Raw genomic sequence first — 25,251 nt, 5'->3', positions numbered from 1 at the left:
GGGCTTCCAGGGCAAGAGTTTCAAGTCCTCATTACCTTAGAAGTGTTTCATGATACACACTTGCACAAATAGCAGCTCAGAACGGCCTTAGTGCAGACCTCAGATTCCATGATGATCAATCACTCTGATAATTTACTAGATTAGTAAACCATAGGATGACTTTCAGTATCCTAGTGCTGGAAGGGCACTGCCGGCAAGTCCTTTTCTACTCTCTTTCCTTCCCCCGATAATAGTGGCATTGTCCTGCCTCCCATCGTCCATGCTACAACTACACAGTTTCATCTGATGTTGATGAGAGGCAGTTTCTTGGTGGGTTGATATCCACTGGGGCAGCAACTTCTTCTGACATACTGGCCACAAGGCTCTGGCATTGTTGTTATATTTGTACGTGCATGGCACACTGAAGTGCAAAACTAGCATGGCTCTAGTGAGGGAGAATGTCTCCAGACACCAAGACCTGGCACCCCTCTTGTAGGCTGGGTAGGTCCAATTAAGTAAGGAGTGAGTAGGGATCCTGTCCTGCACAATTGTCTGTGATTTCCAGAGGGTAATGAGAATTTTCCTGGCAATCACAAATGCATACCAGGTTGTGGACGTAGTCAGCAACCGTTCAGAGGTCACAAGATGACATGTTTAAAAAGGCTGTTTAACTTGCCAAAACTGTTGTTTCTAATGTAGAGTGTGACAGTAGGATTCAGGGTGAATTTTTGTTAGCATCAAATGACATGGGGAGGGTGGGCAGACTGGTAACCATCATTTAGATTTTTTTCTTAACTTTGCCATGCATTTTAAAAGAAAGTGGCCAAATTACCCTGCTGGGGGACCATTGGGGATTCATATCTGGGTTTTCATGTTGCTGGATGCTCCACAGGTCCCATTTTGCTCACATAAACGTGCACCATAAGAGCCAACTGAGCAAACTCATTTCTTGCAGGAGAAGAACGCTGGCTGAAATTTCTTCAGTTCCTCAGCTTGGTCGATTTGGCACTCCTGGTAAGCAACATGGTTTGTGTCAGAGTAACATATTGATCTGTTCTGTCTGATATCCTGGGTCTATGATGACAAACCAATGTCATGAAGAGAGGTGATGACATAAAAATCATGCTCAATAGGATTACGCTGAGGCCCGTTGAACAGAATGGGGCACCAATGGAGGCCTAGTCTACTTGGTCTTTCTTGTAGGCCAAGTCCCAGGCCCTCATTGGCTCAGCATGGTGTTCCTGCTCTGTGGAATCCAGTGAACTCCATGTGCCCTTCTGTAGGAGTGAACTCGATGTTCACTCCCAAGGCTCTTTGAGTCTCACTCTGTACTATTCAGGGTTGCGACCCCACCCCCAAGACAATGCTCATGGGCCACTCTTCTCTCCTGTCTTTCAGTGATCGGCATGCCTTCCTTGACCATGTGCCATGTGGATTATGGTAAGTGGAAAGCATTACTTAATCGCCTGACACTCTGCAGATCATGGGTCCTCACCTTCCACTGTAGACCTCACGGTATTTTAGCCGTTGGGCACCCAACACGGCCTTTCTTTGGGGGATGCCCTACTCTGAAACCTATGTGGACAGGGACATACTCAAACTGCACTCACTTCAAGAGTTTGAAGACCTGGGGATTGGGACATACCAAACTAAGCATTTATTGCAGGGGGGTTGCGGACAGGATTCTCAGTTCCTCGGATTGCACAGCTCTGTGATAGAATGAATGGAACCTTATTCCCTGCCTTTAAAAATAGTTCTAGTTACCACCCAGATTGGGGCTTCCAGGGCAAGAGTTTCAAGTCCTCATTACCTCAGAAGTGTTTCATGATACACACTTGCACAAATAGCAGCTCAGAACGGCCTTAGTGCAGACCTCAGATTCCATGATGATCAATCACTCTGATAATTTACTAGATTAGTAAACCATAGGATGACTTTCAGTATCCTAGTGCTGGAAGGGCACTGCCGGCACGTCCTTTTCTACTCTCTTTCCTTCCCCTGATATCAGTGGCATTGTCCTGCCTCCCAACGCCCATGCTACAAGTACACAGTTTCATCTGATGTTGATGAGAGGCAGGTTCTTGGTGGGTTGATATCCACTGGGGCAGCAACTTCTTCTGGCCTACTGGCCACAAGGCTCTGGCATTGTTGTTTTATTTGTACGTGCATGGCACACTGAAGTGCAAAACTAGCATGGCTCTAGTGAGGGAGAATGTCTCCAGACACCAAGACCTGGCAACCCTTGTAGGCTGGGTAGGTCCAATTAAGTAAGGAGTGAGTAGGGATCCTGTCCTGCACAATTGTCTGTGATTTCCAGAGGGTAATGAGAATATTCCTGGCAATCACAAATGCATACCAGGTTGTGGACCTAGTCAGGAACCGTTCAGAGGTCACAAGATGACATGTTTAAAAAGGCCCTGCTGTTTAACTTGCCAAAACTCTTGTTTCTAATGTAGAGTGTGACAGTAGGATTCAGGGTGAATTTTTGTTAGCGTCAAATGACATGGGGAGGGTGGGCAGACTGGTAGCCATCATTTAGTTTTTTTTCTTAACTTTGCCATGCATTTTAAAAGCAAGTGGCCAAATTACCCTGCTGGGGGACCATTGGGGATTCATATCTGGGTTTTCATGTTGCTGGATGCTCCACAGGTCCCATTTTGCTCACATAAACGTGCACCATAAGAGCCAACTGAGCAAACTCATTTCTTGCAGGAGAAGAACGCTGGCTGAAATTTCTTCAGTTCCTCAGCTTGGTCGATTTGGCACTCCTGGTAAGCAACATGGTTTGTGTCACAGTAACATATTGATCTGTTCTGTCTGATATCCTGGGTCTATGATGACAAACCAATGTCATGAAGAGAGGTGATGACATAAAAATCATGCTCAATAGGATTACGCTGAGGCCCGTTGAACAGAATGGGGCACCAATGGAGGCCTAGTCTACTTGGTCTTTCTTGTAGGCCAAGTCCCAGGCCCTCATTGGCTCAGCATGGTGTTCCTGCTCTGTGGAATCCAGTGAACTCCATGTGCCCTTCTGTAGGAGTGAACTCGATGTTCACTCCCAAGGCTCTTTGAGTCTCACTCTGTACTATTCAGGGTTGCGACCCCACCCCCAAGACAATGCTCATGGGCCACTCTTCTCTCCTGTCTTTCAGTGATCGGCATGCCTTCCTTGACCATGTGCCATGTGGATTATGGTAAGTGGAAAGCATTACTTAATCGCCTGACACTCTGCAGATCATGGGTCCTCACCTTCCACTGTAGACCTCACGGTATTTTAGCCGTTGGGCACCCAACACGGCCTTTCTTTGGGGGATGCCCTACTCTGAAACCTATGTGGACAGGGACATACTCAAACTGCACTCACTTCAAGAGTTTGAAGACCTGGGGATTGGGACATACCAAACTAAGCATTTATTGCAGGGGGGTTGCAGACAGGATTCTCAGTTCCTCGGATTGCACAGCTCTGTCATAGCATGAATGGAACCTTATTCCCTGCCTTTAAAAATAGTTCTAGTTACCATCCAGATTGGGGCTTCCAGGGCAAGAGTTTCAAGTTCTCATTACCTCAGAAGTGTTTCATGATACACACTTGCACAAATAGCAGCTCAGAACGGCCTTAGTGCAGACCTCAGATTCCATCATGATCAATCACTCTGATAATTTACTAGATTAGTAAACCATAGGATGACTTTCAGTATCCTAGTGCTGGAAGGGCACTGCCAGCAAGTCCTTTTCTACTCTCTTTCCTTCCCCAGATAATAGTGGCATTGTCCTGCCTCCCAACGCCCATGCTACAAGTACACAGTTTCATCTGATGTTGATGAGAGGCAGTTTCTTGGTGGGTTGATATCCACTGGGGCAGCAACTTCTTCTGGCCTACTGGCCACAAGGCTCTGGCATTGTTGTTTTATTTGTACGTGCATGGCACACTGAAGTGCAAAACTAGCATGGCTCTAGTGAGGGAGAATGTCTCCAGACACCAAGACCTGGCAACCCTTGTAGGCTGGGTAGGTCCAATTAAGTAAGGAGTGAGTAGGGATCCTGTCCTGCACAATTGTCTGTGATTTCCAGAGGGTAATGAGAATTTTCCTGGCAATCACAAATGCATACCAGGTTGTGGACCTAGTCAGGAACCGTTCAGAGGTCACAAGATGACATGTTTAAAAAGGCCCTGCTGTTTAACTTGCCAAAACTCTTGTTTCTAATGTAGAGTGTGACAGTAGGATTCAGGGTGAATTTTTGTTAGCGTCAAATGACATGGGGAGGGTGGGCAGACTGGTAGCCATCATTTAGTTTTTTTTCTTAACTTTGCCATGCATTTTAAAAGCAAGTGGCCAAATTACCCTGCTGGGGGACCATTGGGGATTCATATCTGGGTTTTCATGTTGCTGGATGCTCCACAGGTCCCATTTTGCTCACATAAACGTGCACCATAAGAGCCAACTGAGCAAACTCATTTCTTGCAGGAGAAGAACGCTGGCTGAAATTTCTTCAGTTCCTCAGCTTGGTCGATTTGGCACTCCTGGTAAGCAACATGGTTTGTGTCACAGTAACATATTGATCTGTTCTGTCTGATATCCTGGGTCTATGATGACAAACCAATGTCATGAAGAGAGGTGATGACATAAAAATCATGCTCAATAGGATTACGCTGAGGCCCGTTGAACAGAATGGGGCACCAATGGAGGCCTAGTCTACTTGGTCTTTCTTGTAGGCCAAGTCCCAGGCCCTCATTGGGTCAGCATGGTGTTCCTGCTCTGTGGAATCCAGTGAACTCCATGTGCCCTTCTGTAGGAGTGAACTCGATGTTCACTCCCAAGGCTCTTTGAGTCTCACTCTGTACTATTCAGGGTTGCGACCCCACCCCCAAGACAATGCTCATGGGCCACTCTTCTCTCCTGTCTTTCAGTGATCGGCATGCCTTCCTTGACCATGTGCCATGTGGATTATGGTAAGTGGAAAGCATTACTTAATCGCCTGACACTCTGCAGATCATGGGTCCTCACCTTCCACTGTAGACCTCACGGTATTTTAGCCGTTGGGCACCCAACACGGCCTTTCTTTGGGGGATGCCCTACTCTGAAACCTATGTGGACAGGGACATACTCAAACTGCACTCACTTCAAGAGTTTGAAGACCTGGGGATTGGGACATACCAAACTAAGCCTTTATTGCAGGGGGGTTGCAGACAGGATTCTCAGTTCCTCGGATTGCACAGCTCTGTGATAGAATGAATGGAACCTTATTCCCTGCCTTTAAAAATAGTTCTAGTTACCATCCAGATTGGGGCTTCCAGGGCAAGAGTTTCAAGTTCTCATTACCTCAGAAGTGTTTCATGATACACACTTGCACAAATAGCAGCTCAGAACGGCCTTAGTGCAGACCTCAGATTCCATGATGATCAATCACTCTGATAATTTACTAGATTAGTAAACCATAGGATGACTTTCAGTATCCTAGTGCTGGAAGGGCACTGCCGGCACGTCCTTTTCTACTCTCTTTCCTTCCCCTGATATCAGTGGCATTGTCCTGCCTCCCAACGCCCATGCTACAAGTACACAGTTTCATCTGATGTTGATGAGAGGCAGGTTCTTGGTGGGTTGATATCCACTGGGGCAGCAACTTCTTCTGGCCTACTGGCCACAAGGCTCTGGCATTGTTGTTTTATTTGTACGTGCATGGCACACTGAAGTGCAAAACTAGCATGGCTCTAGTGAGGGAGAATGTCTCCAGACACCAAGACCTGGCAACCCTTGTAGGCTGGGTAGGTCCAATTAAGTAAGGAGTGAGTAGGGATCCTGTCCTGCACAATTGTCTGTGATTTCCAGAGGGTAATGAGAATTTTCCTGGCAATCACAAATGCATACCAGGTTGTGGACCTAGTCAGGAACCGTTCAGAGGTCACAAGATGACATGTTTAAAAAGGCCCTGCTGTTTAACTTGCCAAAACTCTTGTTTCTAATGTAGAGTGTGACAGTAGGATTCAGGGTGAATTTTTGTTAGCGTCAAATGACATGGGGAGGGTGGGCAGACTGGTAGCCATCATTTAGTTTTTTTTCTTAACTTTGCCATGCATTTTAAAAGCAAGTGGCCAAATTACCCTGCTGGGGGACCATTGGGGATTCATATCTGGGTTTTCATGTTGCTGGATGCTCCACAGGTCCCATTTTGCTCACATAAACGTGCACCATAAGAGCCAACTGAGCAAACTCATTTCTTGCAGGAGAAGAACGCTGGCTGAAATTTCTTCAGTTCCTCAGCTTGGTCGATTTGGCACTCCTGGTAAGCAACATGGTTTGTGTCACAGTAACATATTGATCTGTTCTGTCTGATATCCTGGGTCTATGATGACAAACCAATGTCATGAAGAGAGGTGATGACATAAAAATCATGCTCAATAGGATTACGCTGAGGCCCGTTGAACAGAATGGGGCACCAATGGAGGCCTAGTCTACTTGGTCTTTCTTGTAGGCCAAGTCCCAGGCCCTCATTGGGTCAGCATGGTGTTCCTGCTCTGTGGAATCCAGTGAACTCCATGTGCCCTTCTGTAGGAGTGAACTCGATGTTCACTCCCAAGGCTCTTTGAGTCTCACTCTGTACTATTCAGGGTTGCGACCCCACCCCCAAGACAATGCTCATGGGCCACTCTTCTCTCCTGTCTTTCAGTGATCGGCATGCCTTCCTTGACCATGTGCCATGTGGATTATGGTAAGTGGAAAGCATTACTTAATCGCCTGACACTCTGCAGATCATGGGTCCTCACCTTCCACTGTAGACCTCACGGTATTTTAGCCGTTGGGCACCCAACACGGCCTTTCTTTGGGGGATGCCCTACTCTGAAACCTATGTGGACAGGGACATACTCAAACTGCACTCACTTCAAGAGTTTGAAGACCTGGGGATTGGGACATACCAAACTAAGCATTTATTGCAGGGGGGTTGCAGACAGGATTCTCAGTTCCTCGGATTGCACAGCTCTGTGATAGCATGAATGGAACCTTATTCCCTGCCTTTAAAAATAGTTCTAGTTACCATCCAGATTGGGGCTTCCAGGGCAAGAGTTTCAAGTTCTCATTACCTCAGAAGTGTTTCATGATACACACTTGCACAAATAGCAGCTCAGAACGGCCTTAGTGCAGACCTCAGATTCCATGATGATCAATCACTCTGATAATTTACTAGATTAGTAAACCATAGGATGACTTTCAGTATCCTAGTGCTGGAAGGGCACTGCCGGCAAGTCCTTTTCTACTCTCTTTCCTTCCCCCGATAATAGTGGCATTGTCCTGCCTCCCAACGCCCATGCTACAACTACACAGTTTCATCTGATGTTGATGAGAGGCAGTTTCTTGGTGGGTTGATATCCACTGGGGCAGCAACTTCTTCTGACATACTGTCCACAAGGCTCTGGCATTGTTGTTATATTTGTACGTGCATGGCACACTGAAGTGCAAAACTAGCATGGCTCTAGTGAGGGAGAATGTCTCCAGACACCAAGACCTGGCACCTCTTGTAGGCTGGGTACGTCCAATTAAGTAAGGAGTGAGTAGGGATCCTGTCCTGCACAATTGTCTGTGATTTCCAGAGGGTAATGAGAATTTGCCTGGCAATCACAAATGCATACCAGGTTGTGGACGTAGTCAGCAACCGTTCAGAGGTCACAAGATGACATGTTTAAAAAGGCTGTTTAACTTGCCAAAACTGTTGTTTCTAATGTAGAGTGTGACAGTAGGATTCAGGGTGAATTTTTGTTAGCATCAAATGACATGGGGATGGTGGGCAGACTGGTAACCATCATTTAGTTTTTTTTCTTAACTTTGCCATGCATTTTAAAAGCAAGTGGCCAAATTACCCTGCTGGGGGACCATTGGGGATTCATATCTGGGTTTTCATGTTGCTGGATGCTCCACAGGTCCCATTTTGCTCACATAAACGTGCACCATAAGAGCCAACTGAGCAAACTCATTTCTTGCAGGAGAAGAACGCTGGCTGAAATTTCTTCAGTTCCTCAGCTTGGTCGATTTGGCACTCCTGGTAAGCAACATGGTTTGTGTCACAGTAACATATTGATCTGTTCTGTCTGATATCCTGGGTCTATGATGACAAACCAATGTCATGAAGAGAGGTGATGACATAAAAATCATGCTCAATAGGATTACGCTGAGGCCCGTTGAACAGAATGGGGCACCAATGGAGGCCTAGTCTACTTGGTCTTTCTTGTAGGCCAAGTCCCAGGCCCTCATTGGGTCAGCATGGTGTTCCTGCTCTGTGGAATCCAGTGAACTCCATGTGCCCTTCTGTAGGAGTGAACTCGATGTTCACTCCCAAGGCTCTTTGAGTCTCACTCTGTACTATTCAGGGTTGCGACCCCACCCCCAAGACAATGCTCATGGGCCACTCTTCTCTCCTGTCTTTCAGTGATCGGCATGCCTTCCTTGACCATGTGCCATGTGGATTATGGTAAGTGGAAAGCATTACTTAATCGCCTGACACTCTGCAGATCATGGGTCCTCACCTTCCACTGTAGACCTCACGGTATTTTAGCCGTTGGGCACCCAACACGGCCTTTCTTTGGGGGATGCCCTACTCTGAAACCTATGTGGACAGGGACATACTCAAACTGCACTCACTTCAAGAGTTTGAAGACCTGGGGATTGGGACATACCAAACTAAGCATTTATTGCAGGGGGGTTGCAGACAGGATTCTCAGTTCCTCGGATTGCACAGCTCTGTGATAGAATGAATGGAACCTTATTCCCTGCCTTTAAAAATAGTTCTAGTTACCATCCAGATTGGGGCTTCCAGGGCAAGAGTTTCAAGTTCTCATTACCTCAGAAGTGTTTCATGATACACACTTGCACAAATAGCAGCTCAGAACGGCCTTAGTGCAGACCTCAGATTCCATGATGATCAATCACTCTGATAATTTACTAGATTAGTAAACCATAGGATGACTTTCAGTATCCTAGTGCTGGAAGGGCACTGCCGGCAAGTCCTTTTCTACTCTCTTTCCTTCCCCTGATATCAGTGGCATTGTCCTGCCTCCCAACGCCCATGCTACAAGTACACAGTTTCATCTGATGTTGATGAGAGGCAGTTTCTTGGTGGGTTGATATCCACTGGGGCAGCAACTTCTTCTGGCCTACTGGCCACAAGGCTCTGGCATTGTTGTTTTATTTGTACGTGCATGGCACACTGAAGTGCAAAACTAGCATGGCTCTAGTGAGGGAGAATGTCTCCAGACACCAAGACCTGGCAACCCTTGTAGGCTGGGTAGGTCCAATTAAGTAAGGAGTGAGTAGGGATCCTGTCCTGCACAATTGTCTGTGATTTCCAGAGGGTAATGAGAATTTGCCTGGCAATCACAAATGCATACCAGGTTGTGGACCTAGTCAGGAACCGTTCAGAGGTCACAAGATGACATGTTTAAAAAGGCCCTGCTGTTTAACTTGCCAAAACTCTTGTTTCTAATGTAGAGTGTGACAGTAGGATTCAGGGTGAATTTTTGTTAGCGTCAAATGACATGGGGAGGGTGGGCAGACTGGTAGCCATCATTTAGTTTTTTTCTTAACTTTGCCATGCATTTTAAAAGCAAGTGGCCAAATTACCCTGCTGGGGGACCATTGGGGATTCATATCTGGGTTTTCATGTTGCTGGATGCTCCACAGGTCCCATTTTGCTCACATAAACGTGCACCATAAGAGCCAACTGAGCAAACTCATTTCTTGCAGGAGAAGAACGCTGGCTGAAATTTCTTCAGTTCCTCAGCTTGGTCGATTTGGCACTCCTGGTAAGCAACATGGTTTGTGTCACAGTAACATATTGATCTGTTCTGTCTGATATCCTGGGTCTATGATGACAAACCAATGTCATGAAGAGAGGTGATGACATAAAAATCATGCTCAATAGGATTACGCTGAGGCCCGTTGAACAGAATGGGGCACCAATGGAGGCCTAGTCTACTTGGTCTTTCTTGTAGGCCAAGTCCCAGGCCCTCATTGGGTCAGCATGGTGTTCCTGCTCTGTGGAATCCAGTGAACTCCATGTGCCCTTCTGTAGGAGTGAACTCGATGTTCACTCCCAAGGCTCTTTGAGTCTCACTCTGTACTATTCAGGGTTGCGACCCCACCCCCAAGACAATGCTCATGGGCCACTCTTCTCTCCTGTCTTTCAGTGATCGGCATGCCTTCCTTGACCATGTGCCATGTGGATTATGGTAAGTGGAAAGCATTACTTAATCGCCTGACACTCTGCAGATCATGGGTCCTCACCTTCCACTGTAGACCTCACGGTATTTTAGCCGTTGGGCACCCAACACGGCCTTTCTTTGGGGGATGCCCTACTCTGAAACCTATGTGGACAGGGACATACTCAAACTGCACTCACTTCAAGAGTTTGAAGACCTGGGGATTGGGACATACCAAACTAAGCATTTATTGCAGGGGGGTTGCAGACAGGATTCTCAGTTCCTCGGATTGCACAGCTCTGTGATAGAATGAATGGAACCTTATTCCCTGCCTTTAAAAATAGTTCTAGTTACCATCCAGATTGGGGCTTCCAGGGCAAGAGTTTCAAGTCCTCATTACCTTAGAAGTGTTTCATGATACACACTTGCACAAATAGCAGCTCAGAACGGCCTTAGTGCAGACCTCAGATTCCATGATGATCAATCACTCTGATAATTTACTAGATTAGTAAACCATAGGATGACTTTCAGTATCCTAGTGCTGGAAGGGCACTGCCGGCACGTCCTTTTCTACTCTCTTTCCTTCCCCTGATATCAGTGGCATTGTCCTGCCTCCCAACGCCCATGCTACAAGTACACAGTTTCATCTGATGTTGATGAGAGGCAGGTTCTTGGTGGGTTGATATCCACTGGGGCAGCAACTTCTTCTGGCCTACTGGCCACAAGGCTCTGGCATTGTTGTTTTATTTGTACGTGCATGGCACACTGAAGTGCAAAACTAGCATGGCTCTAGTGAGGGAGAATGTCTCCAGACACCAAGACCTGGCAACCCTTGTAGGCTGGGTAGGTCCAATTAAGTAAGGAGTGAGTAGGGATCCTGTCCTGCACAATTGTCTGTGATTTCCAGAGGGTAATGAGAATTTTCCTGGCAATCACAAATGCATACCAGGTTGTGGACCTAGTCAGGAACCGTTCAGAGGTCACAAGATGACATGTTTAAAAAGGCCCTGCTGTTTAACTTGCCAAAACTCTTGTTTCTAATGTAGAGTGTGACAGTAGGATTCAGGGTGAATTTTTGTTAGCGTCAAATGACATGGGGAGGGTGGGCAGACTGGTAGCCATCATTTAGTTTTTTTTCTTAACTTTGCCATGCATTTTAAAAGCAAGTGGCCAAATTACCCTGCTGGGGGACCATTGGGGATTCATATCTGGGTTTTCATGTTGCTGGATGCTCCACAGGTCCCATTTTGCTCACATAAACGTGCACCATAAGAGCCAACTGAGCAAACTCATTTCTTGCAGGAGAAGAACGCTGGCTGAAATTTCTTCAGTTCCTCAGCTTGGTCGATTTGGCACTCCTGGTAAGCAACATGGTTTGTGTCACAGTAACATATTGATCTGTTCTGTCTGATATCCTGGGTCTATGATGACAAACCAATGTCATGAAGAGAGGTGATGACATAAAAATCATGCTCAATAGGATTACGCTGAGGCCCGTTGAACAGAATGGGGCACCAATGGAGGCCTAGTCTACTTGGTCTTTCTTGTAGGCCAAGTCCCAGGCCCTCATTGGGTCAGCATGGTGTTCCTGCTCTGTGGAATCCAGTGAACTCCATGTGCCCTTCTGTAGGAGTGAACTCGATGTTCACTCCCAAGGCTCTTTGAGTCTCACTCTGTACTATTCAGGGTTGCGACCCCACCCCCAAGACAATGCTCATGGGCCACTCTTCTCTCCTGTCTTTCAGTGATCGGCATGCCTTCCTTGACCATGTGCCATGTGGATTATGGTAAGTGGAAAGCATTACTTAATCGCCTGACACTCTGCAGATCATGGGTCCTCACCTTCCACTGTAGACCTCACGGTATTTTAGCCGTTGGGCACCCAACACGGCCTTTCTTTGGGGGATGCCCTACTCTGAAACCTATGTGGACAGGGACATACTCAAACTGCACTCACTTCAAGAGTTTGAAGACCTGGGGATTGGGACATACCAAACTAAGCATTTATTGCAGGGGGGTTGCAGACAGGATTCTCAGTTCCTCGGATTGCACAGCTCTGTGATAGAATGAATGGAACCTTATTCCCTGCCTTTAAAAATAGTTCTAGTTACCATCCAGATTGGGGCTTCCAGGGCAAGAGTTTCAAGTTCTCATTACCTCAGAAGTGTTTCATGATACACACTTGCACAAATAGCAGCTCAGAACGGCCTTAGTGCAGACCTCAGATTCCATGATGATCAATCACTCTGATAATTTACTAGATTAGTAAACCATAGGATGACTTTCAGTATCCTAGTGCTGGAAGGGCACTGCCGGCAAGTCCTTTTCTACTCTCTTTCCTTCCCCCGATATCAGTGGCATTGTCCTGCCTCCCAACGCCCATGCTACAAGTACACAGTTTCATCTGATGTTGATGAGAGGCAGGTTCTTGGTGGGTTGATATCCACTGGGGCAGCAACTTCTTCTGGCCTACTGGCCACAAGGCTCTGGCATTGTTGTTTTATTTGTACGTGCATGGCACACTGAAGTGCAAAACTAGCATGGCTCTAGTGAGGGAGAATGTCTCCAGACACCAAGACCTGGCAACCCTTGTAGGCTGGGTAGGTCCAATTAAGTAAGGAGTGAGTAGGGATCCTGTCCTGCACAATTGTCTGTGATTTCCAGAGGGTAATGAGAATTTTCCTGGCAATCACAAATGCATACCAGGTTGTGGACCTAGTCAGGAACCGTTCAGAGGTCACAAGATGACATGTTTAAAAAGGCCCTGCTGTTTAACTTGCCAAAACTCTTGTTTCTAATGTAGAGTGTGACAGTAGGATTCAGGGTGAATTTTTGTTAGCGTCAAATGACATGGGGAGGGTGGGCAGACTGGTAGCCATCATTTAGTTTTTTTTCTTAACTTTGCCATGCATTTTAAAAGCAAGTGGCCAAATTACCCTGCTGGGGGACCATTGGGGATTCATATCTGGGTTTTCATGTTGCTGGATGCTCCACAGGTCCCATTTTGCTCACATAAACGTGCACCATAAGAGCCAACTGAGCAAACTCATTTCTTGCAGGAGAAGAACGCTGGCTGAAATTTCTTCAGTTCCTCAGCTTGGTCGATTTGGCACTCCTGGTAAGCAACATGGTTTGTGTCACAGTAACATATTGATCTGTTCTGTCTGATATCCTGGGTCTATGATGACAAACCAATGTCATGAAGAGAGGTGATGACATAAAAATCATGCTCAATAGGATTACGCTGAGGCCCGTTGAACAGAATGGGGCACCAATGGAGGCCTAGTCTACTTGGTCTTTCTTGTAGGCCAAGTCCCAGGCCCTCATTGGGTCAGCATGGTGTTCCTGCTCTGTGGAATCCAGTGAACTCCATGTGCCCTTCTGTAGGAGTGAACTTGATGTTCACTCCCAAGGCTCTTTGAGTCTCACTCTGTACTATTCAGGGTTGCGACCCCACCCCCAAGACAATGCTCATGGGCCACTCTTCTCTCCTGTCTTTCAGTGATCGGCATGCCTTCCTTGACCATGTGCCATGTGGATTATGGTAAGTGGAAAGCATTACTTAATCGCCTGACACTCTGCAGATCATGGGTCCTCACCTTCCACTGTAGACCTCACGGTATTTTAGCCGTTGGGCACCCAACACGGCCTTTCTTTGGGGGATGCCCTACTCTGAAACCTATGTGGACAGGGACATACTCAAACTGCACTCACTTCAAGAGTTTGAAGACCTGGGGATTGGGACATACCAAACTAAGCATTTATTGCAGGGGGGTTGCAGACAGGATTCTCAGTTCCTCGGATTGCACAGCTCTGTGATAGAATGAATGGAACCTTATTCCCTGCCTTTAAAAATAGTTCTAGTTACCATCCAGATTGGGCCTTCCAGGGCAAGAGTTTCAAGTCCTCATTACCTCAGAAGTGTTTCATGATACACACTTGCACAAATAGCAGCTCAGAACGGCCTTAGTGCAGACCTCAGATTCCATGATGATCAATCACTCTGATAATTTACTAGATTAGTAAACCATAGGATGACTTTCAGTATCCTAGTGCTGGAAGGGCACTGCCGGCACGTCCTTTTCTACTCTCTTTCCTTCCCCCGATATCAGTGGTATTGTCCTGCCTCCCAACGCCCATGCTACAAGTACACAGTTTCATCTGATGTTGATGAGAGGCAGGTTCTTGGTGGGTTGATATCCACTGGGGCAGCAACTTCTTCTGGCCTACTGGCCACAAGGCTCTGGCATTGTTGTTTTATTTGTACGTGCATGGCACACTGAAGTGCAAAACTAGCATGGCTCTAGTGAGGGAGAATGTCTCCAGACACCAAGACCTGGCAACCCTTGTAGGCTGGGTAGGTCCAATTAAGTAAGGAGTGAGTAGGGATCCTGTCCTGCACAATTGTCTGTGATTTCCAGAGGGTAATGAGAATTTTCCTGGCAATCACAAATGCATACCAGGTTGTGGACCTAGTCAGGAACCGTTCAGAGGTCACAAGATGACATGTTTAAAAAGGCCCTGCTGTTTAACTTGCCAAAACTCTTGTTTCTAATGTAGAGTGTGACAGTAGGATTCAGGGTGAATTTTTGTTAGCGTCAAATGACATGGGGAGGGTGGGCAGACTGGTAGCCATCATTTAGTTTTTTTTCTTAACTTTGCCATGCATTTTAAAAGCAAGTGGCCAAATTACCCTGCTGGGGGACCATTGGGGATTCATATCTGGGTTTTCATGTTGCTGGATGCTCCACAGGTCCCATTTTGCTCACATAAACGTGCACCATAAGAGCCAACTGAGCAAACTCATTTCTTGCAGGAGAAGAACGCTGGATGAAATTTCTTCAGTTCCTCAGCTTGGTCGATTTGGCACTCCTGGTAAGCAACATGGTTTGTGTCACAGTAACATATTGATCTGTTCTGTCTGATATCCTGGGTCTATGATGACAAACCAATGTCATGAAGAGAGGTGATGACATAAAAATCATGCTCAATAGGATTACGCTGAGGCCCGTTGAACAGAATGGGGCACCAATGGAGGCCTAGTCTACTTGGTCTTTCTTGTAGGCCAAGTCCCAGGCCCTCATTGGCTCAGCATGGTGTTCCTGCTCTGTGGAATCCAGTGAACTCCATGTGCCCTTCTGTAGGAGTGAACTCGATGTTCACTCCCAAGGCTCTTTGAGTCTCACTCTGTACTATTCAGGGTTGCGACCCCACCCCCAAGACAATGCTCATGGGCCACTCTTCTCTCCTGTCTTTCAGTGATCGGCATGCCTTCCTTGACCATGTGCCATGTGGATTATGGTAAGTGGAAAGCATTACTTAATCGCCTGACACTCTGCAGATCATGGGTCCTCACCTTCCACTGTAGACCTCACGGTATTTTAGCCGTTGGGCACCCAACACGGCCTTTCTTTGGGGGATGCCCTACTCTGAAACCTATGTGGACAGGGACATACTCAAACTGCACTCACTTCAAGAGTTTGAAGACCTGGGGATTGGGACATACCAAACTAAGCATTTATTGCAGGGGGGTTGCAGACAGGATTCTCAGTTCCTCGGATTGCACAGCTCTGTGATAGAATGAATGGAACCTTATTCCCTGCCTTTAAAAATAGTTCTAGTTACCATCCAGATTGGGCCTTCCAGGGCAAGAGTTTCAAGTCCTCATTACCTCAGAAGTGTTTCATGATACACACTTGCACAAATAGCAGCTCAGAACGGCCTTAGTGCAGACCTCAGATTCCATGATGATCAATCACTCTGATAATTTACTAGATTAGTAAACCATAGGATGACTTTCAGTATCCTAGTGCTGGAAGGGCACTGCCGGCACGTCCTTTTCTACTCTCTTTCCTTCCCCTGATATCAGTGGCATTGTCCTGCCTCCCAACGCCCATGCTACAAGTACACAGTTTCATCTGATGTTGATGAGAGGCAGGTTCTTGGTGGGTTGATATCCACTGGGGCAGCAACTTCTTCTGGCCTACTGGCCACAAGGCTCTGGCATTGTTGTTTTATTTGTACGTGCATGGCACACTGAAGTGCAAAACTAGCATGGCTCTAGTGAGGGAGAATGTCTCCAGACACCAAGACCTGGCAACCCTTGTAGGCTGGGTAGGTCCAATTAAGTAAGGAGTGAGTAGGGATCCTGTCCTGCACAATTGTCTGTGATTTCCAGAGGGTAATGAGAATTTGCCTGGCAATCACAAATGCATACCAGGTTGTGGACCTAGTCAGGAACCGTTCAGAGGTCACAAGATGACATGTTTAAAAAGGCCCTGCTGTTTAACTTGCCAAAACTCTTGTTTCTAATGTAGAGTGTGACAGTAGGATTCAGGGTGAATTTTTGTTAGCGTCAAATGACATGGGGAGGGTGGGCAGACTGGTAGCCATCATTTAGTTTTTTTTCTTAACTTTGCCATGCATTTTAAAAGCAAGTGGCCAAATTACCCTGCTGGGGGACCATTGGGGATTCATATCTGGGTTTTCATGTTGCTGGATGCTCCACAGGTCCCATTTTGCTCACATAAACGTGCACCATAAGAGCCAACTGAGCAAACTCATTTCTTGCAGGAGAAGAACGCTGGCTGAAATTTCTTCAGTTCCTCAGCTTGGTCGATTTGGCACTCCTGGTAAGCAACATGGTTTGTGTCACAGTAACATATTGATCTGTTCTGTCTGATATCCTGGGTCTATGATGACAAACCAATGTCATGAAGAGAGGTGATGACATAAAAATCATGCTCAATAGGATTACGCTGAGGCCCGTTGAACAGAATGGGGCACCAATGGAGGCCTAGTCTACTTGGTCTTTCTTGTAGGCCAAGTCCCAGGCCCTCATTGGCTCAGCATGGTGTTCCTGCTCTGTGGAATCCAGTGAACTCCATGTGCCCTTCTGTAGGAGTGAACTCGATGTTCACTCCCAAGGCTCTTTGAGTCTCACTCTGTACTATTCAGGGTTGCGACCCCACCCCCAAGACAATGCTCATGGGCCACTCTTCTCTCCTGTCTTTCAGTGATCGGCATGCCTTCCTTGACCATGTGCCATGTGGATTATGGTAAGTGGAAAGCATTACTTAATCGCCTGACACTCTGCAGATCATGGGTCCTCACCTTCCACTGTAGACCTCACGGTATTTTAGCCGTTGGGCACCCAACACGGCCTTTCTTTGGGGGATGCCCTACTCTGAAACCTATGTGGACAGGGACATACTCAAACTGCACTCACTTCAAGAGTTTGAAGACCTGGGGATTGGGACATACCAAACTAAGCATTTATTGCAGGGGGGTTGCAGACAGGATTCTCAGTTCCTCGGATTGCACAGCTCTGTGATAGAATGAATGGAACCTTATTCCCTGCCTTTAAAAATAGTTCTAGTTACCATCCAGATTGGGGCTTCCAGGGCAAGAGTTTCAAGTCCTCATTACCTTAGAAGTGTTTCATGATACACACTTGCACAAATAGCAGCTCAGAACGGCCTTAGTGCAGACCTCAGATTCCATGATGATCAATCACTCTGATAATTTACTAGATTAGTAAACCATAGGATGACTTTCAGTATCCTAGTGCTGGAAGGGCACTGCCGGCACGTCCTTTTCTACTCTCTTTCCTTCCCCTGATATCAGTGGCATTGTCCTGCCTCCCAACGCCCATGCTACAAGTACACAGTTTCATCTGATGTTGATGAGAGGCAGGTTCTTGGTGGGTTGATATCCACTGGGGCAGCAACTTCTTCTGGCCTACTGGCCACAAGGCTCTGGCATTGTTGTTTTATTTGTACGTGCATGGCACACTGAAGTGCAAAACTAGCATGGCTCTAGTGAGGGAGAATGTCTCCAGACACCAAGACCTGGCAACCCTTGTAGGCTGGGTAGGTCCAATTAAGTAAGGAGTGAGTAGGGATCCTGTCCTGCACAATTGTCTGTGATTTCCAGAGGGTAATGAGAATTTTCCTGGCAATCACAAATGCATACCAGGTTGTGGACCTAGTCAGGAACCGTTCAGAGGTCACAAGATGACATGTTTAAAAAGGCCCTGCTGTTTAACTTGCCAAAACTCTTGTTTCTAATGTAGAGTGTGACAGTAGGATTCAGGGTGAATTTTTGTTAGCGTCAAATGACATGGGGAGGGTGGGCAGACTGGTAGCCATCATTTAGTTTTTTTTCTTAACTTTGCCATGCATTTTAAAAGCAAGTGGCCAAATTACCCTGCTGGGGGACCATTGGGGATTCATATCTGGGTTTTCATGTTGCTGGATGCTCCACAGGTCCCATTTTGCTCACATAAACGTGCACCATAAGAGCCAACTGAGCAAACTCATTTCTTGCAGGAGAAGAACGCTGGATGAAATTTCTTCAGTTCCTCAGCTTGGTCGATTTGGCACTCCTGGTAAGCAACATGGTTTGTGTCACAGTAACATATTGATCTGTTCTGTCTGATATCCTGGGTCTATGATGACAAACCAATGTCATGAAGAGAGGTGATGACATAAAAATCATGCTCAATAGGATTACGCTGAGGCCCGTTGAACAGAATGGGGCACCAATGGAGGCCTAGTCTACTTGGTCTTTCTTGTAGGCCAAGTCCCAGGCCCTCATTGTGTCAGCATGGTGTTCCTGCTCTGTGGAATCCAGTGAACTCCATGTGCCCTTCTGTAGGAGTGAACTTGATGTTCACTCCCAAGGCTCTTTGAGTCTCACTCTGTATTATTCAGGGTTGCGACCCCACCCCCAAGACAATGCTCATGGGCCACTCTTCTCTCCTGTCTTTCAGTGATCGGCATGCCTTCCTTGACCATGTGCCATGTGGATTATGGTAAGTGGAAAGCATTACTTAATCGCCTGACACTCTGCAGATCATGGGTCCTCACCTTCCACTGTAGACCTCACGGTATTTTAGCCGTTGGGCACCCAACACGGCCTTTCTTTGGGGGATGCCCTACTCTGAAACCTATGTGGACAGGGACATACTCAAACTGCACTCACTTCAAGAGTTTGAAGACCTGGGGATTGGGACATACCAAACTAAGCATTTATTGCAGGGGGGTTGCAGACAGGATTCTCAGTTCCTCGGATTGCACAGCTCTGTGATAGAATGAATGGAACCTTATTCCCTGCCTTTAAAAATAGTTCTAGTTACCATCCAGATTGGGCCTTCCAGGGCAAGAGTTTCAAGTCCTCATTACCTCAGAAGTGTTTCATGATACACACTTGCACAAATAGCAGCTCAGAACGGCCTTAGTGCAGACCTCAGATTCCATGATGATCAATCACTCTGATAATTTACTAGATTAGTAAACCATAGGATGACTTTCAGTATCCTAGTGCTGGAAGGGCACTGCCGGCACGTCCTTTTCTACTCTCTTTCCTTCCCCTGATATCAGTGGCATTGTCCTGCCTCCCAACGCCCATGCTACAAGTACACAGTTTCATCTGATGTTGATGAGAGGCAGGTTCTTGGTGGGTTGATATCCACTGGGGCAGCAACTTCTTCTGGCCTACTGGCCACAAGGCTCTGGCATTGTTGTTTTATTTGTACGTGCATGGCACACTGAAGTGCAAAACTAGCATGGCTCTAGTGAGGGAGAATGTCTCCAGACACCAAGACCTGGCAACCCTTGTAGGCTGGGTAGGTCCAATTAAGTAAGGAGTGAGTAGGGATCCTGTCCTGCACAATTGTCTGTGATTTCCAGAGGGTAATGAGAATTTTCCTGGCAATCACAAATGCATACCAGGTTGTGGACCTAGTCAGGAACCGTTCAGAGGTCACAAGATGACATGTTTAAAAAGGCCCTGCTGTTTAACTTGCCAAAACTCTTGTTTCTAATGTAGAGTGTGACAGTAGGATTCAGGGTGAATTTTTGTTAGCGTCAAATGACATGGGGAGGGTGGGCAGACTGGTAGCCATCATTTAGTTTTTTTTCTTAACTTTGCCATGCATTTTAAAAGCAAGTGGCCAAATTACCCTGCTGGGGGACCATTGGGGATTCATATCTGGGTTTTCATGTTGCTGGATGCTCCACAGGTCCCATTTTGCTCACATAAACGTGCACCATAAGAGCCAACTGAGCAAACTCATTTCTTGCAGGAGAAGAACGCTGGATGAAATTTCTTCAGTTCCTCAGCTTGGTCGATTTGGCACTCCTGGTAAGCAACATGGTTTGTGTCACAGTAACATATTGATCTGTTCTGTCTGATATCCTGGGTCTATGATGACAAACCAATGTCATGAAGAGAGGTGATGACATAAAAATCATGCTCAATAGGATTACGCTGAGGCCCGTTGAACAGAATGGGGCACCAATGGAGGCCTAGTCTACTTGGTCTTTCTTGTAGGCCAAGTCCCAGGCCCTCATTGGCTCAGCATGGTGTTCCTGCTCTGTGGAATCCAGTGAACTCCATGTGCCCTTCTGTAGGAGTGAACTCGATGTTCACTCCCAAGGCTCTTTGAGTCTCACTCTGTACTATTCAGGGTTGCGACCCCACCCCCAAGACAATGCTCATGGGCCACTCTTCTCTCCTGTCTTTCAGTGATCGGCATGCCTTCCTTGACCATGTGCCATGTGGATTATGGTAAGTGGAAAGCATTACTTAATCGCCTGACACTCTGCAGATCATGGGTCCTCACCTTCCACTGTAGACCTCACGGTATTTTAGCCGTTGGGCACCCAACACGGCCTTTCTTTGGGGGATGCCCTACTCTGAAACCTATGTGGACAGGGACATACTCAAACTGCACTCACTTCAAGAGTTTGAAGACCTGGGGATTGGGACATACCAAACTAAGCATTTATTGCAGGGGGGTTGCAGACAGGATTCTCAGTTCCTCGGATTGCACAGCTCTGTGATAGAATGAATGGAACCTTATTCCCTGCCTTTAAAAATAGTTCTAGTTACCATCCAGATTGGGCCTTCCAGGGCAAGAGTTTCAAGTCCTCATTACCTCAGAAGTGTTTCATGATACACACTTGCACAAATAGCAGCTCAGAACGGCCTTAGTGCAGACCTCAGATTCCATGATGATCAATCACTCTGATAATTTACTAGATTAGTAAACCATAGGATGACTTTCAGTATCCTAGTGCTGGAAGGGCACTGCCGGCACGTCCTTTTCTACTCTCTTTCCTTCCCCTGATATCAGTGGCATTGTCCTGCCTCCCAACGCCCATGCTACAAGTACACAGTTTCATCTGATGTTGATGAGAGGCAGGTTCTTGGTGGGTTGATATCCACTGGGGCAGCAACTTCTTCTGGCCTACTGGCCACAAGGCTCTGGCATTGTTGTTTTATTTGTACGTGCATGGCACACTGAAGTGCAAAACTAGCATGGCTCTAGTGAGGGAGAATGTCTCCAGACACCAAGACCTGGCAACCCTTGTAGGCTGGGTAGGTCCAATTAAGTAAGGAGTGAGTAGGGATCCTGTCCTGCACAATTGTCTGTGATTTCCAGAGGGTAATGAGAATTTTCCTGGCAATCACAAATGCATACCAGGTTGTGGACCTAGTCAGGAACCGTTCAGAGGTCACAAGATGACATGTTTAAAAAGGCCCTGCTGTTTAACTTGCCAAAACTCTTGTTTCTAATGTAGAGTGTGACAGTAGGATTCAGGGTGAATTTTTGTTAGCGTCAAATGACATGGGGAGGGTGGGCAGACTGGTAGCCATCATTTAGTTTTTTTTCTTAACTTTGCCATGCATTTTAAAAGCAAGTGGCCAAATTACCCTGCTGGGGGACCATTGGGGATTCATATCTGGGTTTTCATGTTGCTGGATGCTCCACAGGTCCCATTTTGCTCACATAAACGTGCACCATAAGAGCCAACTGAGCAAACTCATTTCTTGCAGGAGAAGAACGCTGGATGAAATTTCTTCAGTTCCTCAGCTTGGTCGATTTGGCACTCCTGGTAAGCAACATGGTTTGTGTCACAGTAACATATTGATCTGTTCTGTCTGATATCCTGGGTCTATGATGACAAACCAATGTCATGAAGAGAGGTGATGACATAAAAATCATGCTCAATAGGATTACGCTGAGGCCCGTTGAACAGAATGGGGCACCAATGGAGGCCTAGTCTACTTGGTCTTTCTTGTAGGCCAAGTCCCAGGCCCTCATTGGCTCAGCATGGTGTTCCTGCTCTGTGGAATCCAGTGAACTCCATGTGCCCTTCTGTAGGAGTGAACTTGATGTTCACTCCCAAGGCTCTTTGAGTCTCACTCTGTATTATTCAGGGTTGCGACCCCACCCCCAAGACAATGCTCATGGGCCACTCTTCTCTCCTGTCTTTCAGTGATCGGCATGCCTTCCTTGACCATGTGCCATGTGGATTATGGTAAGTGGAAAGCATTACTTAATCGCCTGACACTCTGCAGATCATGGGTCCTCACCTTCCACTGTAGACCTCACGGTATTTTAGCCATTGGGCACCCAACACGGCCTTTCTTTGGGGGATGCCCTACTCTGAAACCTATGTGGACAGGGACATACTCAAACTGCACTCACTTCAAGAGTTTGAAGACCTGGGGATTGGGACATACCAAACTAAGCATTTATTGCAGGGGGGTTGCAGACAGGATTCTCAGTTCCTCGGATTGCACAGCTCTGTGATAGAATGAATGGAACCTTATTCCCTGCCTTTAAAAATAGTTCTAGTTACCATCCAGATTGGGCCTTCCAGGGCAAGAGTTTCAAGTCCTCATTACCTCAGAAGTGTTTCATGATACACACTTGCACAAATAGCAGCTCAGAACGGCCTTAGTGCAGACCTCAGATTCCATGATGATCAATCACTCTGATAATTTACTAGATTAGTAAACCATAGGATGACTTTCAGTATCCTAGTGCTGGAAGGGCACTGCCGGCACGTCCTTTTCTACTCTCTTTCCTTCCCCTGATATCAGTGGCATTGTCCTGCCTCCCAACGCCCATGCTACAAGTACACAGTTTCATCTGATGTTGATGAGAGGCAGGTTCTTGGTGGGTTGATATCCACTGGGGCAGCAACTTCTTCTGGCCTACTGGCCACAAGGCTCTGGCATTGTTGTTTTATTTGTACGTGCATGGCACACTGAAGTGCAAAACTAGCATGGCTCTAGTGAGGGAGAATGTCTCCAGACACCAAGACCTGGCAACCCTTGTAGGCTGGGTAGGTCCAATTAAGTAAGGAGTGAGTAGGGATCCTGTCCTGCACAATTGTCTGTGATTTCCAGAGGGTAATGAGAATTTTCCTGGCAATCACAAATGCATACCAGGTTGTGGACCTAGTCAGGAACCGTTCAGAGGTCACAAGATGACATGTTTAAAAAGGCCCTGCTGTTTAACTTGCCAAAACTCTTGTTTCTAATGTAGAGTGTGACAGTAGGATTCAGGGTGAATTTTTGTTAGCGTCAAATGACATGGGGAGGGTGGGCAGACTGGTAGCCATCATTTAGTTTTTTTTCTTAACTTTGCCATGCATTTTAAAAGCAAGTGGCCAAATTACCCTGCTGGGGGACCATTGGGGATTCATATCTGGGTTTTCATGTTGCTGGATGCTCCACAGGTCCCATTTTGCTCACATAAACGTGCACCATAAGAGCCAACTGAGCAAACTCATTTCTTGCAGGAGAAGAACGCTGGATGAAATTTCTTCAGTTCCTCAGCTTGGTCGATTTGGCACTCCTGGTAAGCAACATGGTTTGTGTCACAGTAACATATTGATCTGTTCTGTCTGATATCCTGGGTCTATGATGACAAACCAATGTCATGAAGAGAGGTGATGACATAAAAATCATGCTCAATAGGATTACGCTGAGGCCCGTTGAACAGAATGGGGCACCAATGGAGGCCTAGTCTACTTGGTCTTTCTTGTAGGCCAAGTCCCAGGCCCTCATTGGCTCAGCATGGTGTTCCTGCTCTGTGGAATCCAGTGAACTCCATGTGCCCTTCTGTAGGAGTGAACTTGATGTTCACTCCCAAGGCTCTTTGAGTCTCACTCTGTATTATTCAGGGTTGCGACCCCACCCCCAAGACAATGCTCATGGGCCACTCTTCTCTCCTGTCTTTCAGTGATCGGCATGCCTTCCTTGACCATGTGCCATGTGGATTATGGTAAGTGGAAAGCATTACTTAATCGCCTGACACTCTGCAGATCATGGGTCCTCACCTTCCACTGTAGACCTCACGGTATTTTAGCCGTTGGGCACCCAACACGGCCTTTCTTTGGGGGATGCCCTACTCTGAAACCTATGTGGACAGGGACATACTCAAACTGCACTCACTTCAAGAGTTTGAAGACCTGGGGATTGGGACATACCAAACTAACCATTTATTGCAGGGGGGTTGCAGACAGGATTCTCAGTTCCTCGGATTGCACAGCTCTGTGATAGAATGAATGGAACCTTATTCCCTGCCTTTAAAAATAGTTCTAGTTACCATCCAGATTGGGCCTTCCAGGGCAAGAGTTTCAAGTCCTCATTACCTCAGAAGTGTTTCATGATACACACTTGCACAAATAGCAGCTCAGAACGGCCTTAGTGCAGACCTCAGATTCCATGATGATCAATCACTCTGATAATTTACTAGATTAGTAAACCATAGGATGACTTTCAGTATCCTAGTGCTGGAAGGGCACTGCCGGCAAGTCCTTTTCTACTCTCTTTCCTTCCCCTGATATCAGTGGCATTGTCCTGCCTCCCAACGCCCATGCTACAAGTACACAGTTTCATCTGATGTTGATGAGAGGCAGGTTCTTGGTGGGGTGATATCCACTGGGGCAGCAACTTCTTCTGGCCTACTGGCCACAAGGCTCTGGCATTGTTGTTTTATTTGTACGTGCATGGCACACTGAAGTGCAAAACTAGCATGGCTCTAGTGAGGGAGAATGTCTCCAGACACCAAGACCTGGCAACCCTTGTAGGCTGGGTAGGTCCAATTAAGTAAGGAGTGAGTAGGGATCCTGTCCTGCACAATTGTCTGTGATTTCCAGAGGGTAATGAGAATTTTCCTGGCAATCACAAATGCATACCAGGTTGTGGACCTAGTCAGGAACCGTTCAGAGGTCACAAGATGACATGTTTAAAAAGGCCCTGCTGTTTAACTTGCCAAA

At 46.8% G+C, this 25,251-nt stretch overlaps 14 non-coding genes across 14 annotated transcripts; all 14 read left to right on the top strand.

The window, feature by feature from the left end:
• The first annotated feature begins 1,049 nt into the window (after positions 1–1,049).
• On the top strand, positions 1,050–1,128 carry LOC127214075 (small nucleolar RNA SNORD115). The gene has a single exon (XR_007833794.1). It is a non-coding gene; the product is annotated as a small nucleolar RNA SNORD115 (small nucleolar RNA).
• Positions 1,129–2,806: 1,678 nt separating this feature from the next.
• On the top strand, positions 2,807–2,885 carry LOC127214074 (small nucleolar RNA SNORD115). The gene has a single exon (XR_007833793.1). It is a non-coding gene; the product is annotated as a small nucleolar RNA SNORD115 (small nucleolar RNA).
• Positions 2,886–4,563: 1,678 nt separating this feature from the next.
• On the top strand, positions 4,564–4,642 carry LOC127214073 (small nucleolar RNA SNORD115). Its single transcript, XR_007833792.1, has one exon. It is a non-coding gene; the product is annotated as a small nucleolar RNA SNORD115 (small nucleolar RNA).
• Positions 4,643–6,320: 1,678 nt separating this feature from the next.
• On the top strand, positions 6,321–6,399 carry LOC127214072 (small nucleolar RNA SNORD115). Its single transcript, XR_007833791.1, has one exon. It is a non-coding gene; the product is annotated as a small nucleolar RNA SNORD115 (small nucleolar RNA).
• A 1,673-nt stretch (positions 6,400–8,072) lies between these two features.
• Positions 8,073–8,151, top strand: LOC127214071 (small nucleolar RNA SNORD115). Its single transcript, XR_007833790.1, has one exon. It is a non-coding gene; the product is annotated as a small nucleolar RNA SNORD115 (small nucleolar RNA).
• A 1,677-nt stretch (positions 8,152–9,828) lies between these two features.
• Positions 9,829–9,907, top strand: LOC127214070 (small nucleolar RNA SNORD115). Its single transcript, XR_007833789.1, has one exon. It is a non-coding gene; the product is annotated as a small nucleolar RNA SNORD115 (small nucleolar RNA).
• Positions 9,908–11,585: 1,678 nt separating this feature from the next.
• On the top strand, positions 11,586–11,664 carry LOC127214069 (small nucleolar RNA SNORD115). The gene has a single exon (XR_007833788.1). It is a non-coding gene; the product is annotated as a small nucleolar RNA SNORD115 (small nucleolar RNA).
• A 1,678-nt stretch (positions 11,665–13,342) lies between these two features.
• On the top strand, positions 13,343–13,421 carry LOC127214068 (small nucleolar RNA SNORD115). Its single transcript, XR_007833787.1, has one exon. It is a non-coding gene; the product is annotated as a small nucleolar RNA SNORD115 (small nucleolar RNA).
• A 1,678-nt stretch (positions 13,422–15,099) lies between these two features.
• LOC127214067 (small nucleolar RNA SNORD115) lies at positions 15,100–15,178 on the top strand. Its single transcript, XR_007833786.1, has one exon. It is a non-coding gene; the product is annotated as a small nucleolar RNA SNORD115 (small nucleolar RNA).
• Positions 15,179–16,856: 1,678 nt separating this feature from the next.
• Positions 16,857–16,935, top strand: LOC127214065 (small nucleolar RNA SNORD115). Its single transcript, XR_007833784.1, has one exon. It is a non-coding gene; the product is annotated as a small nucleolar RNA SNORD115 (small nucleolar RNA).
• Positions 16,936–18,613: 1,678 nt separating this feature from the next.
• LOC127214063 (small nucleolar RNA SNORD115) lies at positions 18,614–18,692 on the top strand. The gene has a single exon (XR_007833783.1). It is a non-coding gene; the product is annotated as a small nucleolar RNA SNORD115 (small nucleolar RNA).
• Positions 18,693–20,370: 1,678 nt separating this feature from the next.
• Positions 20,371–20,449, top strand: LOC127214062 (small nucleolar RNA SNORD115). Its single transcript, XR_007833782.1, has one exon. It is a non-coding gene; the product is annotated as a small nucleolar RNA SNORD115 (small nucleolar RNA).
• A 1,678-nt stretch (positions 20,450–22,127) lies between these two features.
• On the top strand, positions 22,128–22,206 carry LOC127214061 (small nucleolar RNA SNORD115). Its single transcript, XR_007833781.1, has one exon. It is a non-coding gene; the product is annotated as a small nucleolar RNA SNORD115 (small nucleolar RNA).
• A 1,678-nt stretch (positions 22,207–23,884) lies between these two features.
• Positions 23,885–23,963, top strand: LOC127214060 (small nucleolar RNA SNORD115). Its single transcript, XR_007833780.1, has one exon. It is a non-coding gene; the product is annotated as a small nucleolar RNA SNORD115 (small nucleolar RNA).
• The last annotated feature ends 1,288 nt before the right edge of the window (positions 23,964–25,251 follow it).

The sequence above is a fragment of the Phodopus roborovskii genome, unplaced genomic scaffold (genome assembly GCF_943737965.1).
Source record: "Phodopus roborovskii unplaced genomic scaffold, PHOROB, whole genome shotgun sequence".
NCBI lineage: Eukaryota > Metazoa > Chordata > Mammalia > Rodentia > Cricetidae > Phodopus > Phodopus roborovskii.
This window is presented reverse-complemented; position numbering and strand designations above follow the sequence as displayed.